The sequence below is a fragment of the Phyllobates terribilis genome, unplaced genomic scaffold (assembly GCF_046119375.1).
Source record: "Phyllobates terribilis strain yellow unplaced genomic scaffold, ASM4611937v1 Scaffold_2__4_contigs__length_985480577, whole genome shotgun sequence".
NCBI lineage: Eukaryota > Metazoa > Chordata > Amphibia > Anura > Dendrobatidae > Phyllobates > Phyllobates terribilis.
The window spans coordinates 756,996,860-757,014,277 of NW_027362762.1; positions in this window are offsets into that span (position 1 = coordinate 756,996,860).

The window sequence follows — 17,418 nt, forward strand, 5'->3', positions numbered from 1 at the left end:
CTTTTATGTTTTATGCACCTGTATTGGTGGCGTGTAGCCCCCTAATGAGTGTTGTTCACTTTGCATTTGTAATTATTTTTTATACACATTTTATTTAATTATGTACACTTTGTACTTACTTTTTCTTTTTATTTATAATATTAATTGTTTAGTACTTGCTAGTGATGAGCGAGCACTAAAATGCTTGGGTACTCGTTGCTCGGGTCGAGCACATTGGAATACTTGGGTGCTCGACCCGAGCAACGAGCCCAATGTAAGTCTATGGAAAACTTGAGCATTTTTCAGGTGGCTCCCCCCGGCGGTCTGCAGAGGGTCTAAAAATTGCCCAAATCGATGGGAACAGTGCTCAAGTGGCATGGGAACAGCATAGGGGAAGACCCCTGGAAGCATCTCTGAATCCCAGATCACTGCTGTCAACAAAGTTGTCTGAGTATTAAGCCACTTTTACGGACGCACAATAAAACATACAAAAACTATACCAAAATGGATTTTCCTGGGAAATATGCTAAGGAACATCCTTTCCGGGGTAATGACTTGTATATAAGGCAAAATAAATAACCAAAAACAAAAATACTCCTCCACATCTTGGGCTATGTTCACACGTAGCGTTTTTGATGCATTTTTGCACTTTTGCATTGCTTTCAACCAAGACAAATGCATTCACCAGGAAATGTCATTTTAACATTTTCCAACCTTATCTGGCCATGTGGTGTGTGACACATCATCAGACACATGCATACAGTGCTGAAAAGACATGGGAACAGCATGGGGAAGACCTCTGGAAGCATCTCTGACTCCCAGGTCACTGCCTAAAAGTGTGCCCATCATAAGTGATCCTTGGTGCATGCGAAGATGCCTCCCGCCATGCACCTGTCGTTGTAGACTTGCAACAATCACAGTCCACGTCCAGGTCCCAGTGCAGCATTCAGTTGTCCCTACCCCATTCCTTGGAATGCAAGCGCAAGTATGCAACCAGCCACCCACCAACCCACAGGACTGCAATACTATACTGTCAAATTTTTGACAGCTGCTTGCACTTGAAATGTGGCCTTTTAGGCTCGTGGAGGTGGAAGCTTTTCATAACCTCATGCTGGCGGCGGCCGAGTGTCCATACTCAGTCCCCAGCCACCACTGTTTCTCCAGGTGTCGTCTCCGCCTTCCACAAGCACGGGTCCCACAACATTACCCGTGCCCTCCCCAGTGCACTTACTGGGAAGGACCGCCTAACCACAAACACGTGGACAGGTGAATGTGGCCAGGGACGGTACGAAGCCTGTCCACAGCTTTTTTTTCTGGGTTGTATTATACCACAGCCATATTCTTTAGCTTGGTGAAAGGACTTGGAAAACCATATCTACCCAGCTGTCATTTCTCCCAGGAAGTACTCTAAAGCTGCTTTCACTTCAAATGTGGCCAATTAGGCTCGTGGAGGCGGAAGCTTTTCATAACCTCATGCCGGCGGCGACCGGGTATCCATACTTGGTCCCCAGCCGCGCCTGTTTCTCCCAGTGTCGTCTCCGCCTTCCACAAGCAAGGGTCCCACAACATTACCCGTGCCCTCCCCAGTGCACTTACTGGGAAGGACCGCCTAACCACAAACACGTGGACAGGTGAATGTGGCCAGAGATGGTACGGAGCCAGTCCACAGCTTTTTTTGCTGAGTTGTATTTCCCCACAGACATATTCTTTAGCTTGGTGAAAGGACTTGGGAAACCATATCTACCCACTTGTCATTTCTCCCAGGAAGTCCTTTAAAGCTGCTTTCACTTGAAATGTGGCCTTTTAGGCTCATGAAGGCGGAAGTTTTTCATAACCTCATGCCGGCGGTAACCGGGTGTCCATACTTGGTCCCCAGCCGCCACTGTTTCTCCCTGTGTCGTCTCCGCCTTCCACAAGCAAGGGGCCCACAACATTACCCGTGCCCTCCCCAGTGCACTTACTGGGAAGGACCGTCTAACTACAAACACATGGACAGGTGAATGTGGCCAGGGATGGTACGGAGCCAGTCCACAGCTATTTTTGCTGAGTTGCATTTCACCACAGCCATATTCTTTAGCTTGGTGAAAGGACTTGGGAAACCATATCTACCCAGTTGTCATTTCTCCCAGGAAGTCCTCTAAAGCTGCTTTCACTTGAAATGTGGCCTTTTAGGCTCGTGGAGGTGGAAGCTTTTCATAACCTCAAGCCGGCGGCGGCCAGGTGTCCATACTCGGTCCCCATCCGCCACTGTTTCTCCCAGTGTCGTCTCCGCCTTTCACAAGCACGGGTCCCACAACATTACCCGTGCCCTCCCCAGTGCACTTACTGGGAAGGACCGCCTAACCACACACACGTGGACAGGTGAATGTGGCCAGAGACAGTATGGAGCCAGTCCACAGCTTTTTTTGCTGAGTTGTATTTCACCACAGCCATATTCTTTAGCTTGGTGAAAGGACTAGCATAGAGGGAAACCGTATCTACTATGGGTGTCATTTCTCCCAGGAAGTCCTCTAAAGCAGCTTTTGCAAAAGCAATGGCAGCCCATCCAACATCAACTCACACTTCTCCGTGGTGCTTTGACACACAAACATCTTTCTTTGAAAAATTTAATTTCATGACGGTCCTCTGGTGTGCCCTGGCTTCTACATCAGGAGAGTTCATGATAGCACTAACTTTGCAGCTGCTATGGGGCTCTTGAGCAGGGGAGAAAGGTGAGCCTTCAGAATCAAGTCCTCTAGTGGGCACAATGTTTTTCAATCTGAAACAGCTTCTCAGTGGGAGTTGTATTTCACACAGCCATATTCTTTAGCTCAGTGAAAGGACTGGCATAGAGGGAAACTGTATCTTCTCCAGCTGTCATTTCTCCATCATCAGGTTCCGCCCATTGTCACACACGACCATGCCTGGCTGTATGTTCAGCGGTGGGAGCCACAGATCAAGCTTCTGTGTTACAGCTTTCAACAACTCTGCAGCGCTGGGCGGTTTGTCACCTAAGCATTAAGCATGTTATCTTCAGCACAGCCTGTTGCCGCTTGGCCATGGCAGTGCTGCAGTGCTTTCAGCTTGTGACTGATGCGGTCATTTCGGACATGGAGGAGGAGGAACAGGAGCTGAACAATGTGATTACATTGAGGTTACATTGGCGACTCTGTTTTTATCCTAAAGAAACATGGTATGTGACACATCATCAGACACATCCTGTTTCATTGATGATGGAGGGACTCTGAAAGACACATAGAGCAGGGCCACAGTAACGAGTATGACATGTTCCCATTAGAAAGGAGAGAGTCTGCTATACAGTTATAGGGTATGCTGTGAGTTCAATGGCTGGCCAAATTTAGGAAAAACCCCACTAACAATTTAAAGAGACATAGAGCAGGGCCACAGTAACGACAAATTCCCATTAGAAAGGAGAGAGTCTCCCATAGTGTTGGCCTATGCAGTGAATGCAAGGGCTGCCAAAAATTTGGAGGCACTTCAAGGCCCCTTGGAAAAGATGTGGAGGAGGAACTCATAAAAAAATGTTCCCATTAGACAGGAGCGGGCCTCCTATACTTGTAATGCCCATGCACTAAGTGTATGGGCTGACAAACATTTACCTCTGAGGGGTATACATGAACATACTGTATAAAAAATTTTTTTTACGGGCATCATAAACACCCTTTAAAAAAATTTTGGTGTTGTATCATGGACCACGGTCACCCTGGTGATATGGTGGTGGAGGATGAGGAGAAGGAGGAGGACAAGAGCAAATAGACAAAATCAGGAAGCGTATACCCATGTCTGGGTGTGAAAAGGTGCATGGGAATACACCTCCCAAGAAAAATCACTGGATTTGAGTTTATGTTACGCTGCTATCATTTGGTGGTGTTGAGAAGTCTGGCCCAATCCAGCCCTTGTTCATTTTAATAAGAGTCAGCCTGTCAGCATTTTCAGTTGACAGGCAGATGCGCTTATCAGTTAAAATTCCACCAACGGCACTGAAAAACCCGCTCTGATAAAACGCTGGCACCAGGGCAGGCCTGGACCTCCAAGGCATAGAGAGCCAGTTCATTCCACGTATCCAGCTTGGATACTCAATAATTATAAGGCACAGAGGAATCACGGAGGACGTTGGTACGGTCGGCAAGGTACTCCCTCAGCATCTTCCCAAACTTTGCACTCCTTGTGAGAGTACCCCGCGCCTCAGGGCCTGTGCGATGGGAGGGGCTGAGAAATTTCTCCCAGAACTTTGACAGTGTTCCCCTGCCTCTGCTGGATTGAAGTTGTGTCTCTCTCGCCTGTACTCCTTGGTTGTCCAACGAAGTGTGCCCTCTGCCGCCAGCATTTTCAGATGGGAATTTTTTTAATAGTTCCGCAACAAGGGCCTTCCGGTACAGCCCCATTTTTGTAGACCTGTCTGCCTCAGGAATAAGAGATATAAAGTTCTCCTTGTAGCATGGGTCTAGAAGTGTCACCAACCTGTAATCACTGTCACCCAAAATTTTGAGAACGCGAGGGTCATGGGAAAGGCAGCGTAACATAAAATCAGCCTTGCGTGCCAGACTACTAACAGGCAAGACTTTCATGTCCTCACCAAGAGGATGACTGACCATGCTCTCCTCCTCCTCCTCTTCCTTCTCCTCTCTGTCCTCTGGCCATCCACGCTGAACAGACGGTATGACAGCTGTGCAGGTTGTACCATCTATAGTTCATGAAACTAGCTCCTGTCCTTCCTCCTCTTCCTCTTCCTCATTGTTACCCAATTCACGTTGGGATGAGATGAGGCTGGGCTGTGTGTAATCACCCTGCATGGTTCCTTGCTCCATCTCATCGTTTTCCGCCTGCAATGTATCCTCTTTGATTGTGAGCAGAGAGAGTTTCAGAAGACAGAGAAGCGGGATGGTGATGCTAATTATGGCGTCATCGCCACTCACCATCTTGGTGGAGTCCTCAAAGTTGTGGAGGATGGTACATATGTCTGACATCCATGTCCACTCCTGAGGTCTTATGTGTGGAGTCTGAACTGAATACCGATGGCCTTGTTGATGCTGGTACTCAACAACTGCCCTCGTCTGCTCACAAATCCTTCCCAACATCTGCAGTGTAGAGTTCCAACGCGTAGGGACATCACACACCAGTCTGTGAGCCGGAAGCTGCAAACGCTGCTGAAAGACGGCAAGGGCGGCGGAAGCTGTAGCTGACTTTCTAAAATGGCCACACAGGCGGCGTACTTTAAGAAGCAGATCCAGCAGCTCCGGGTAGGATATGAGAAACCGCTGAACCACAAGGTTAAGTACATGGGCCAGGCATGGTACGTGTGTGAGCTTGGCTCGCCTTAGTGCTGCCACCAGGTTATGGCCATTGTCACACATGACCATGCCTGGCTGTTGGTTCAGCGGTGTGAGCCACAGATTTGCCTGCTCTTTCAGAGCTGTTCACAACTCTTCAGCATTGTGCGGTTTGTCACCTAAGCATATTAGCTTCAGCACAGCCTGTTGCTGCTTGGCCGAGACAGTGCTGCCGTGCTTCCAGCTTGTGACTGATGTGGTCATTTCGGAGATGGAGGCTGAATAGGAGGAGGAGGCTGAGGAGGATGAGGTGCAGGAGCTGTAGACCGTGGGGGCAACCCTGATTGACCTAGTGCCTGCAATCCTTGGTGTCGGGAGGATGTGTTCCGTCCCAAGGTCCGACTGGGAACCGGCTTCCACTATGTTAACCCAGTGTGCCGTCAGCGAGATGTACCGTCCCTGCCCACATGCACTTGTCCACGTGTCCGTGGTTAGGTGGACTTTTACAGTAACTGCGTTGTTGAGGCACGGCTAATGTTTTGGGACACGTGCTTGTGTAATGCGAGGATGGCACACAAGGAGAAATAGTGGCGGCTGGGGACCAAGTACTGAGGGACGGCCGCCGCCATCAGGTTGTGGAATCCTTCCGTCTCCACGAGCCTAAAAGGCAACATTTCAAGCGCAAGCAGTCGTGAAATGTGAGAATTTTGTCGTGTGGCCTGTGGGGCGTTGGATGCATATTTGCGCTTACGTTCCAAGGACTGGGGTATGGACAACTGAACGCTGCACTGGGACAAGGACATGGACGTGCTTGCTGATGCTGCTACTTGAGAGTGTGCAACGACAGGTGCAGGGCAGGAGGCATCTTCGCATGCAGCATGGACAGGGGACTGGCTTGCATGCACAACAGCGGAAGAAGCAATGGTGCCACCTGCAGACACTGTTGCTGGACCCTGAGGTTCGGCCCACAAAGTCGGCAAAGTCGGGTGCTTTGCTGCCATGTGCCTTATCATGCTGGTGGTGGTCAGGCTGGTCGTTTTGCCAACCCTGCTGATGCTGGCCTGCCAGGTGGTGCAAATGGCCTTTTTGGGGTTTTCGGCAGAGTCTTTAAACAACAACCAGACTCAGGAAGACCTAACAGTTGTACTGGCAACTTCCTTCGTGTTGGTGTTATGGGAAACAGTTGCCTGCCTTCTGTCTGTGGCAACCACACTGCTTCTTCCTGCCTGTTGGGGTGCTCTGCCTCCCTCCCCCTGTGTGCTGCTGTGCTCGCTCCGTATGTCCCCCTGCCAGGTTGGGTCAGTTACTATATCATCCACCACCTCGTCTTCCACTTCCGTACCCTGGTCCTCCTCCTGACTTTCTGGCAATTGTGTCTCATCATCGTCCACCTCTTGTGACACTTTCCTACCGTCGCCTTCGTGTGACCGTGGCTGCTCAAATATTTGGGCATCGCTACACGCAATCTCCTCTTGTCCCGATTCAAGTGGACTGGGCGAGAGGCCCGAATCTATAAATGGAAAAGTGAACAGCTCTTCAGAGGGTCCAAGTGTGGGATCAGTTGTCTCCGGGCACTCGGCATGGTGGGAGGAAGGAGGATCAAGGTGAGGAATATGAGGTCCAGACTCACAGCTACTGAGACTTGACCGTGTGGAAGACAGGGTGGTGGTGGTGGTGGTGACTACGTGACTGGAAGCATTATCCACTATCCGACCAACAACCTTTTGACACTGCTCTGGGTTCAATAGTGGTGGGCTGCGGTCCCCTAGGAATTGGGACAGGAAAGTCGGGCGAGAAGATGTGGGTGTTTGTTGTGGCACAATTTCAGCTTGCCCACGGCCTTGTCCTCAGCCTCTGCATGCACCATCACCATCAAATCCAGTTCCCCGTCCCTTGCCACGTGCCTTTCCCATTTTAAATGGAGAACAGTATCTTCCACACTCACTACAAATGACTAAGTTTGGAGCGAACTTATATGTGATCCTTGTGATGGAGAAAACAGAGTTTTAAATATCTGGCCTGTAGTTAAGTAGTTTGAACAGCAAAGTGGTGTGAATTGCTTCATTGACACACTGAAAGAAATTTTTAATGGAGGCCAGAAATGGCAGTATTTTCTGACAACGTATATGTGATCCGTGTGATGGAGAAAACAGAGTTTTAAATACCTGACCTGTAGGTAACTAGTTTGAACAGCAAACCGGTGTCAAAAATGTCGCTGACACAGTGAAAAAAAATTGGAATGGAGGCCAAAAATGGCAGTATTTTCTGAAAACGTATATGTGATCCATGTGACGTAGAAAACACAGTTTTAAATAGCTGGATTTCTAGCGCTGTAATATGGAAATGACCTGGCTGTTTTCTGCAGTGCCAACAAGCAAATGGAACAGAAAACGGTGTTCTCTGGATTGCTTTTTAAACAAATAATGAGGATTAAGATCCAAATAAAAAGTATTCCTGGCCCCTGAGACCTGGGCCTTTGTATAGAAATATCTAACACCAGCAGAAGGCAGAATTGGAATGAAGCCTCTTGTGCTATATGCACTGCAGTCTGCTATATACCCTGCCTGCCTGCCTATATGTCTGAAAAGCAATGTCTAAAGCATTCCAAATGTTTTGTTATCATATGTGTCATGTTCGAGATCTGTGTTCTGCTGCTGTGATACCGCAATTTCCTCCGGGATAAATAAAGTATATCTTATCTTATCTTATCTTATATACACTGCCTGCCTGATATCTCTGCAGATGGATTAGTTAGTCCTCAAAAGTACTGTTTGTTAAGAAGGATATGTGTAATGTACGTTTTTTCTCCCTACACTACCTAATACACAGGCAAATCTCTCCCTGGCACAGCAGCACCTCTCCCTACTCTGCCTGATCCCGGAGTGACTGTGATGAGCATGGCGGCGCCAGGTCTGATATAGACCTGATGACGCTGTGCCGTCATCCAATCACTGTAATGCCACAACCACCATGGCTGCGGCATTACAATGAGTGACAGGCAATGCCTGCCGGGAAGGGACCCGAGCTCCCGCCGAGCAACCCCGAAAATACTCGGCGAGCGCCGAGCATCTCGAGCAGTGAGATGCTCGGGCGAGCACCGAGCAGTAGCGAGCATGCTCGCTCATCACTAGTACTTGCACATGATGAATATTTTGTGTTTTTTGATGTATATATTTTTAACATGCACTAACAATTGGGACGGTGGTCAATTGACCTCCTTTCCCAATGTTTTGTTGTATACAACAATATCAGGTTGATGTTTTTAATTATGTACACGATCACTTTATTGTGGTTTCCTCCTCTTTTGTTCCTCCTTGTTTTGTCCTTTTTGGTTTGGTAGATAAAGTTGGATTTATTAAGTATGTCTCTATAATTGCTACATGGGGTTGTCGGGTTCACCTCCCATTTTTTGCCACTTTGACGTGTCCACCTGGCCATCTGGTATATGTGTATGCATGTGTATATGTATATACACTGCTCAAAAAAAATAAAGGGAACACTCAAATAACACATCCTAGATCTGAATGAATGAAATATTCTCATTGAATACTTTGCTCTGTACAAAGTTGAATGTGCTGACAACAAAATCACACAAAAATCATCAATGGAAATCAAATTTATTAACCAATGGAGGCCTGGATTTGGAGTCACCCCAAAATTAAAATGGAAAAACACACTACAGGCTGATCCAACTTTGATGTAATGTTCTTAAAACAAGTCAAAATGAGGCTCAGTATTGTGTGTGGCCTCCCCGTGCCTGTATGACCTCCCTACAACGCCCGGGCATGCTCCTGATGAAGTTGCGGATGGTCTCCTGTGGGATCTCCTCCCACACCTGGACTAAAGCATCCGCCAACTCCTGGACAGTCTGTGGTGCAACGTGACGTTGATGGATGGAGCGAGACATGATGTCCCAGATGTGATCAATCGGATTTAGGTCTGGGGAACGGGCAGGCCAGTCTATAGCTTCAATGCCTTCATCTTGCAGGAACTGCCGACACACTCCAGCCACATGAGGTCTGGCATTGTCCTGCATTAGGAGGAACCCAGGGCCAACCGCACCAGCATATGGTCTTACAAGGGGTCTGAGGATCTCATCTCGGTACCTAATGACAGTCAGGCTACCTCTGGCGAGCACATGGAGGGCTGTGCGGCCCTCCAAAGAAATGCCACCCACACCATTACTGACCCACTGCCAAACTGGTCATGCTGAAGAATGTTGCAGGCAGTAGATCACTCTCGACGGCGTCTCCAGACTCTGTCACATCTGTCACATGTGCTCAATGTGAACCTGCTTTCATCTGTGAAGAGCACAGGGCGCCAGTGGTGACTATGCCAATCCTGGTGTTCTGTGGTAAATGCCAAGCGTCCTGCACGGTGTTGGGCTGTGAGCACAACACCCCCCATCTGTGGACGTCGGGCCCTCATACCACCCTCATGGAGTCGGTTTCTAACCGTTTGTGCAGATACATGCACATTTATGGCCTGCTGGAGGTCATTTTGCAGTGCTCCTCCTGTTCCCCCTTGCAGGTAGCGGTTCTGCTGCTGGGTTGTTGCCCTCCTACGGCCCCCTCCACGTCTCCTGGTGTACTGGCCTGTCTCCTGGTAGTGCCTCCAGCCTCTGGACACTACGCTGACAGACACAGCAAACCTTCTTGCCACAGTTCGCATTGATGTGCCATCCTGGATAAGCTGCACTACGTGAGCAACTTCTGTGGGTTGTAGAGTCCGTCTCATGCTACCACGAGTGTGACAGCACAACAGCATGTGAAATTGATTGTCAATCAGTGTTGCTTCCTAAGTGGACAGTTTGATTTCACAGAAGTTTGATTTACTTGGAGTTATATTCTGTTGTTTAAGTGTTCTCTTTATTTTTTTGAGCAGTGTATATATACAGTATATATATATATATATATATATATACATATATATATATATATATATATATATATATATGTATATTGTAATTTAGTATACTGATTTGATTTATGTACAGGACCTCATGATGCGGTGGTCATGTGATCTGATGATGCGTTGGTCACATGGCCCTATGGCACGATGGTTAGAACCTTCCACCAGTATCTGAAAGGACCTTATGATGCGGCGGGCAGATGACACTGTGACACGTTAGTGTTTTTTTCACTATGCAGCACATGTACTCGCCCCAAATATACGTATTTGATTGGCTTGATGCCCTTTATTAAGGAGAACTTGTTCCATTACTAATCACTAGTGTTGAGCGATACATTCTGATATCGGGAAATATCGGATCGGATTGGATCGGACCGATACCGAAAAAGTATAGGATATCGCCGATTCCGATACCGGAAACCAATGCAAGTCAATGGGACAGAAATATCGGAATGAAAATAAACCCTTTCTTTCCTTGTAGGTTAATTCTACATGAAGGAAAACAACTAAGAATAATGTAGAATGTATTGGGGGAGGTGGGGGAGACAATAAAGGCATAGAGGTTTAGCCCAATCAAATGGAATAGCAGGAATTAATATTTTTTTTAAGACGTTCTGAGTTACGGAAATATTGACTATGTTAAGTATTTTTATATTTTGTCAGATATTTATGTTTCACTACTTCCATGCTCTTCACCTTCTTTTTTACTTCTCCCACACTTTCTCCTTAATCATCCTCAGCATCTTTTTCATCCACTTCTTCTTCACCTTCTTCATCTTCTTCTTCTTCACCTTCTTCGTATTATTCTTTTTTTTTACATTCTTCATATTCTACTTCTTCATCTTCTTCAGATTCTTCTTCTTCATCATATTCTTATTTGTGACAGGCATTCCTGTAGTTGTTATCTATAAAAGGTTGGACATTACACCTTTCGTTCTGCCCATCACAAAAGATTTACAACAGGATTTGTCCGCGTTCAGTTTGGCCTGCAGCAGCAGGTCTTTTCCAGGGGCACCACGAGGAGGAACGGACTCACCCCCATACACTGCTTAGTCATCTTCTGCTTATAATTTAGATATTATCTTTTGCTCTGATTTTTAGTCTTATGCTTAATGTTCTTCCGCTTTTTGTTCTGCAGCTCCTTGCATTTCTGCTTCTTGGTTTTCTGTCTCTTGTTCTTCTGTATCTTGGTGCTTGTCTTCTCTTCTTTGTCCTCTTGGTCAACTTCTTCAGGGTCATCTTCTTGGTCTTCTTCGCGGTGGTCTTCAGGGTCGTCGTCTTCGGGGTCCTCGTCTTCTTCGGGTTGTTCTTCTGGGTCCTCGTCTTCGGGGTCCTCGTCTTCTTCGGGTTGGTCTTCAGGGTCCTCGTCTTCTTCGGGGTGGTCTTCAGGGTCCTCGTCTTCAGGGTCGTCGTCTTCGGGGTCATCGTCTTCTTCGGGTTGGTCTTCAGGGTCCTCGTCTTCAGGGTCCTCGTCAGGGAGATCCAGAGTGATTACCAAGAACCATTTCAAAAAGCTTGAACTTGGAAATGTAGCAGAAGGTACAAAAAAGCTGAGGAACTACCGAGGACCAGCTGACGGTACTGGAACCCGGATGGGTAGCAGAAGGTACAAGAGCCAATGGAACTACCGAGGACCAGCTGACGGTACTGGAACTCGGTTACTAAGCAGGAGGTACCTGTGCCAGAAAGCACTACCAAGGACCAGCAGACATTGGTGGAACTTGGATACCGAGAAGGAGGCACCTAATCCAAAGGCACTGCCGAGAACCAGCTGACGGTACTGGAACCCGGATGGGTAGCAGAAAGTACCCATGTAAAAAAAAGTTTCAAGGCCGCGAGCCGGCCGCAGTTACCAAAACCCACAGTCCTACAGGGGGTGCTTGTCCTATTGGCACTATGGAACCAGCCTTCATTGCCAGATCCCGCAGCCCACATAGGAGTCACCTAAACTGCAGGCACCATAGAGTCGGCTAACCCGACCGCAACACGACAGGACAACGCATTGGAGGCAAAGTGATGTTGACACTACCCGGAAACAGCTGGCGTGCTGGAACCAGGCTGGGCAGGAGGGAGTACCCATGCCAAAGACACTGCCGAGAACCAGCTGACGGTACTGGAACCCGGATGGGTAGTAGAAGGTACAAGAGCAAATGGAACTACCGAGGACCAGCTGACGGTACTGGAACCCGGATGGGTAGCAGAAGGTACAAGAGCCAATGGAACTGCCGAAGACCAGCTGACGGTACTGGAACTCGGTTACTAAGCAGGAGGTACCTGTGCCAGAAAGCACTACCAAGGACCAGCAGACATTGGTGGAACTTGGATACCGAGAAGGAGGCACCTAATCCAAAGGCACTGCCGAGAACCAGCTGACGGTACTGGAACCCGGATGGGTAGCAGAAGGTACCCATGTAAAAAAAAGTTTCAAGGCCGCGAGCCGGCCGCAGTTACCAAAACCCACAGTCCTACAGGGAGTGCTTGTCCTATTGGCACTATGGAACCAGCCTTCATTGCCAGATCCCGCAGCCCACATAGGAGTCACCTAAACTGCAGGCACCATAGAGTCGGCTAACCCGACTGCAACACGACAGGACAACGCATTGGAGGCAAAGTGACGTTGACACTACCCGGAAACAGCTGGCGTGCTGGAACCAGGCTGGGCAGGAGGGAGCACCCGTGCCAAAGACACTGCCGAGAACCAGCTGACGGTACTGGAACCCGGATGGGTAGTAGAAGGTACAAGAGCAAATGGAACTACCGAGGACCAGCTGACGGTACTGGAACCCGGATGGGTAGCAGAAGGTACAAGAGCCAATGGAACTGCCGAAGACCAGCTGACGGTACTGGAACTCGGTTACTAAGCAGGAGGTACCCGTGCCAGAAAGCACTACCAAGGATGAGCAGACGTTGGTGGAACTTGGATACCGAGAAGGAGGCACCTAATCCAAAGGCACTGGCGAGAACCAGCTGATGGTACTGGAACCCGGATGGGTAGCAGAAGGTACCCATGTAAAAAAAAGTTTCAAGGCCGCGAGCCGGCCGCAGTTACCAAAACCCACAGTCCTACAGGGGGTGCTTGTCCTATTGGCACTATGGAACCAGCCTTCATTGCCAGATCCCGCAGTCCACATAGGAGTCACCTAAACTGCAGGCACCATAGAGTCGGCTAACCCGACCGCAACACGACAGGACAACGCATTGGAGGCAAAGTGACGTTGACACTACCCGGAAACTGCTGGCGTGCTGGAACCAGGCTGGGCAGGAGGGAGTACCCGTGCCAAACACACTGCTAGGAAACAGCTGGCGGTGCTGGAACCCAGGGTAAATACTAAAAACAGAGTGGAGCCAGAGGCGTAATTGGAGCAACTTTAAAATCTGTAGTAGTGTGAATGTGGACAGAGCAGGAGAATTTGCCGAACACACAGCTGGGGAACAGCTGACGTTACTGAACCCCAATAACACTGGAGCAAGCGTTGACTGTGCAGACGGCACTTCTGAGCAGCAACTAGCGGTATTGGAGCCCAGGGTAAATACTAAAAACAGAGGAGCCAGAGGTGTAATTGGAGCAAGTTTTAAATCAGTAGTACAGTGGATGTGGACAAAGCAGGAGAATTTGCCGGACACACAGCAGGGGAACAGCTGACGTTACTGAACCCCAATAACACTGGAGCAAGCGTTGACTGTGCAGACGGCACTTCTGAGCAGCAACTAGCGGTATTGGAGCCCAGGGTAAATACTAAAAACAGAGGAGCCAGAAGTGTAAATCGAGCAAGTTTTAAATCAGTAGTACAGTGGATGTGGACAAAGCAGGAGAATTTGCCGGACACACAGCTGGGGAACAGCTGACGTTACTGAACACCAATAACACTGGAGCAAGCGTTGACTGTGCAGACGGCACTTCTGAGCAGCAACTAGCGCTATTGGAGCCCAGGGTAAATACTAAAAAAAGAGGAGCCAGAGGTGTAATTGGAGCAAGTTTTAAATCAGTAGTACAGTGGATGTGGACAAAGCAGGAGAATTTGCCGGACACACAGCTGGGGAACAGCTGACGTTACTGAACCCGAATAACACGGCAGCAAGTGTTGACTGTGCAGACGGCACTTCCGAGCGCCAACTGGCGGTGTTGGAGCTCAGGAATAATACTGAAAACAGAGGAGCCAGAGGTGTAATTGGAGCAACTTTAAAATCTGAAGTAGTGAGAATGTGGACAGCAGGGGAACAGCTGACGTTACTGAACCCCAATAACACGGCAGCAAGTGTTGACTGTGCAGACGGCACTTCCGAGCGCCAACTGGCGGTGTTGGAGCTCAGGGATAATACTGAAAACAGAGGAGCCAGAGGTGTAATTGGAGCAACCTTAAAATCTGTAGTAGTGAGAATGTGGACAGAGCAGGAGAAATTGCCGTCCGCACAGCAGGGGAACAGCTGACGTTACTGAACCCCAATAACACGGCAGCAAGTGTTGACTGTGCAGACGGCACTTCCGAGCGCCAACTGGCGGTGTTGGAGCTCAGGGATAATACTGAAAACAGAGGAGCCAGAGGTGTAATTGGAGCAACTTTAAAATCTGTAGTAGTGAGAATGTGGACAGAGCAGGAGAAATTGCCGTCCGCACAGCAGGGGAACAGCTGACGTTACTGAACCCCAATAACACGGCAGCAAGTGTTGACTGTGCAGACGGCACTTCCGAGCGCCAACTGGCGGTGTTGGAGCTCAGGAATAATACTGAAAACAGAGGAGCCAGAGGTGTAATTGGAGCAACTTTAAAATCTGAAGTAGTGAGAATGTGGACAGCAGGGGAACAGCTGACGTTACTGAACCCCAATAACACGGCAGCAAGTGTTGACTGTGCAGACGGCACTTCCGAGCGCCAACTGGCGGTGTTGGAGCTCAGGGATAATACTGAAAACAGAGGAGCCAGAGGTGTAATTGGAGCAACCTTAAAATCTGTAGTAGTGAGAATGTGGACAGAGCAGGAGAAATTGCCGTCCGCACAGCAGGGGAACAGCTGACGTTACTGAACCCCAATAACACGGCAGCAAGTGTTGACTGTGCAGACGGCACTTCCGAGCGCCAACTGGCGGTGTTGGAGCTCAGGGATAATACTGAAAACAGAGGAGCCAGAGGTGTAATTGGAGCAACTTTAAAATCTGTAGTAGTGAGAATGTGGACAGAGCAGGAGAAATTGCCGTCCGCACAGCAGGGGAACAGCTGACGTTACTGAACCCCAATAACACGGCAGCAAGTGTTGACTGTGCAGACGGCACTTCCGAGCGCCAACTGGCGGTGTTGGAGCTCAGGGATAATACTGAAAACAGAGGAGCCAGAGGTGTAATTGGAGCAACTTTAAAATCTGTAGTAGTGAGAATGTGGACAGAGCAGGAGAAATTGCTGTCCGCACAGCAGGGGAACAGCTGACGCTACTGAACCCCAATAACACGGCAGCAAGTGTTGACTGTGCAGACGGCACTTCCGAGCGCCAACTGGCGGTGTTGGAGCTCAGGGATAATACTGAAAACAGAGGAGCCAGAGGTGTAATTGGAGCAACTTTAAAATCTGTAGTAGTGAGAATGTGGACAGAGCAGGAGAAATTGCCGTCCGCACGGCAGGGGAACAGCTGACGTTACTGAACCCCAATAACACGGCAGCAAGTGTTAACTTTGCAGACGGCACTTCCGAGCGCCAACTGGCGGTGTTGGAGCTCAGGGATAATACTGAAAACAGAGGAGCCAGAGGTGTAATTGGAGCAACTTTAAAATCTGTAGTAGTGAGAATGTGGACAGAGCAGGAGAAATTGCTGTCCGCACAGCAGGGGAACAGCTGACGTTACTGAACCCCAATAATACGGCAGCAAGTGTTGACTTTTCAGACGGCACTTCCGAGCGCCAACTGGCGGTGTTGGAGCTCAGGGATAATACTGAAAACAGAGGAGACAGAGGTGTAATTGTAGCAACTTTAAAATCTGTAGTAGTGAGAATGTGGACAGAGCAGGAGAAATTGCCGTCCGCACAGCAGGGGAACAGCTGACGTTACTGAACCCCAATAACACGGCAGCAAGTGTTGACTGTGCAGACGGCACTTCCGAGCGCCAACTGGCGGTGTTGGAGCTCAGGGATAATACTGAAAACAGAGGAGCCAGAGGTGTAATTGGAGCAACTTTAAAATCTGTAGTAGTGAGAATGTGGACAGAGCAGGAGAAATTGCTGTCCGCACAGCAGGGGAACAGCTGACGCTACTGAACCCCAATGACACGGCAGCAAGTGTTGACTGTGCAGACGGCACTTCCGAGCGCCAACTGGCGGTGTTGGAGCTCAGGGATAATACTGAAAACAGAGGAGCCAGAGGTGTAATTGGAGCAACTTTAAAATCTGTAGTAGTGAGAATGTGGACAGAGCAGGAGAAATTGCCGTCCGCACGGCAGGGGAACAGCTGACGTTACTGAACCCCAATAACACGGCAGCAAGTGTTAACTTTGCAGACGGCACTTCCGAGCGCCAACTGGCGGTGTTGGAGCTCAGGGATAATACTGAAAACAGAGGAGCCAGAGGTGTAATTGGAGCAACTTTAAAATCTGTAGTAGTGAGAATGTGGACAGAGCAGGAGAAATTGCTGTCCGCACAGCAGGGGAACAGCTGACGTTACTGAACCCCAATAATACGGCAGCAAGTGTTGACTTTTCAGACGGCACTTCCGAGCGCCAACTGGCGGTGTTGGAGCTCAGGGATAATACTGAAAACAGAGGAGACAGAGGTGTAATTGTAGCAACTTTAAAATCTGTAGTAGTGAGAATGTGGACAGAGCAGGAGAAATTGCCGTCCGCACAGCAGGGGAACAGCTGACGTTACTGAACCCCAATAACACGGCAGCAAGTGTTGACTGTGCAGACGGCACTTCCGAGCGCCAACTGGCGGTGTTGGAGCTCAGGGATAATACTGAAAACAGAGGAGCCAGAGGTGTAATTGGAGCAACTTTAAAATCTGAAGTAGTGACAATGTGGACAGCAGGGGAACAGCTGACGTTACTGAACCCCAATAACACGGCAGCAAGTGTTGACTGTGCAGACGGCACTTCCGAGCGCCAACTGGCGGTGTTGGAGCTCAGGGATAATACTGAAAACAGAGGAGCCAGAGGTGTAATTGGAGCAACTTTAAAATCTGTAGTAGTGAGAATGTGGACAGAGCAGGAGAAATTGCCGTCCGCACAGCAGGGGAACAGCTGACGTTACTGAACCCCAATAACACGGCAGCAAGTGTTGACT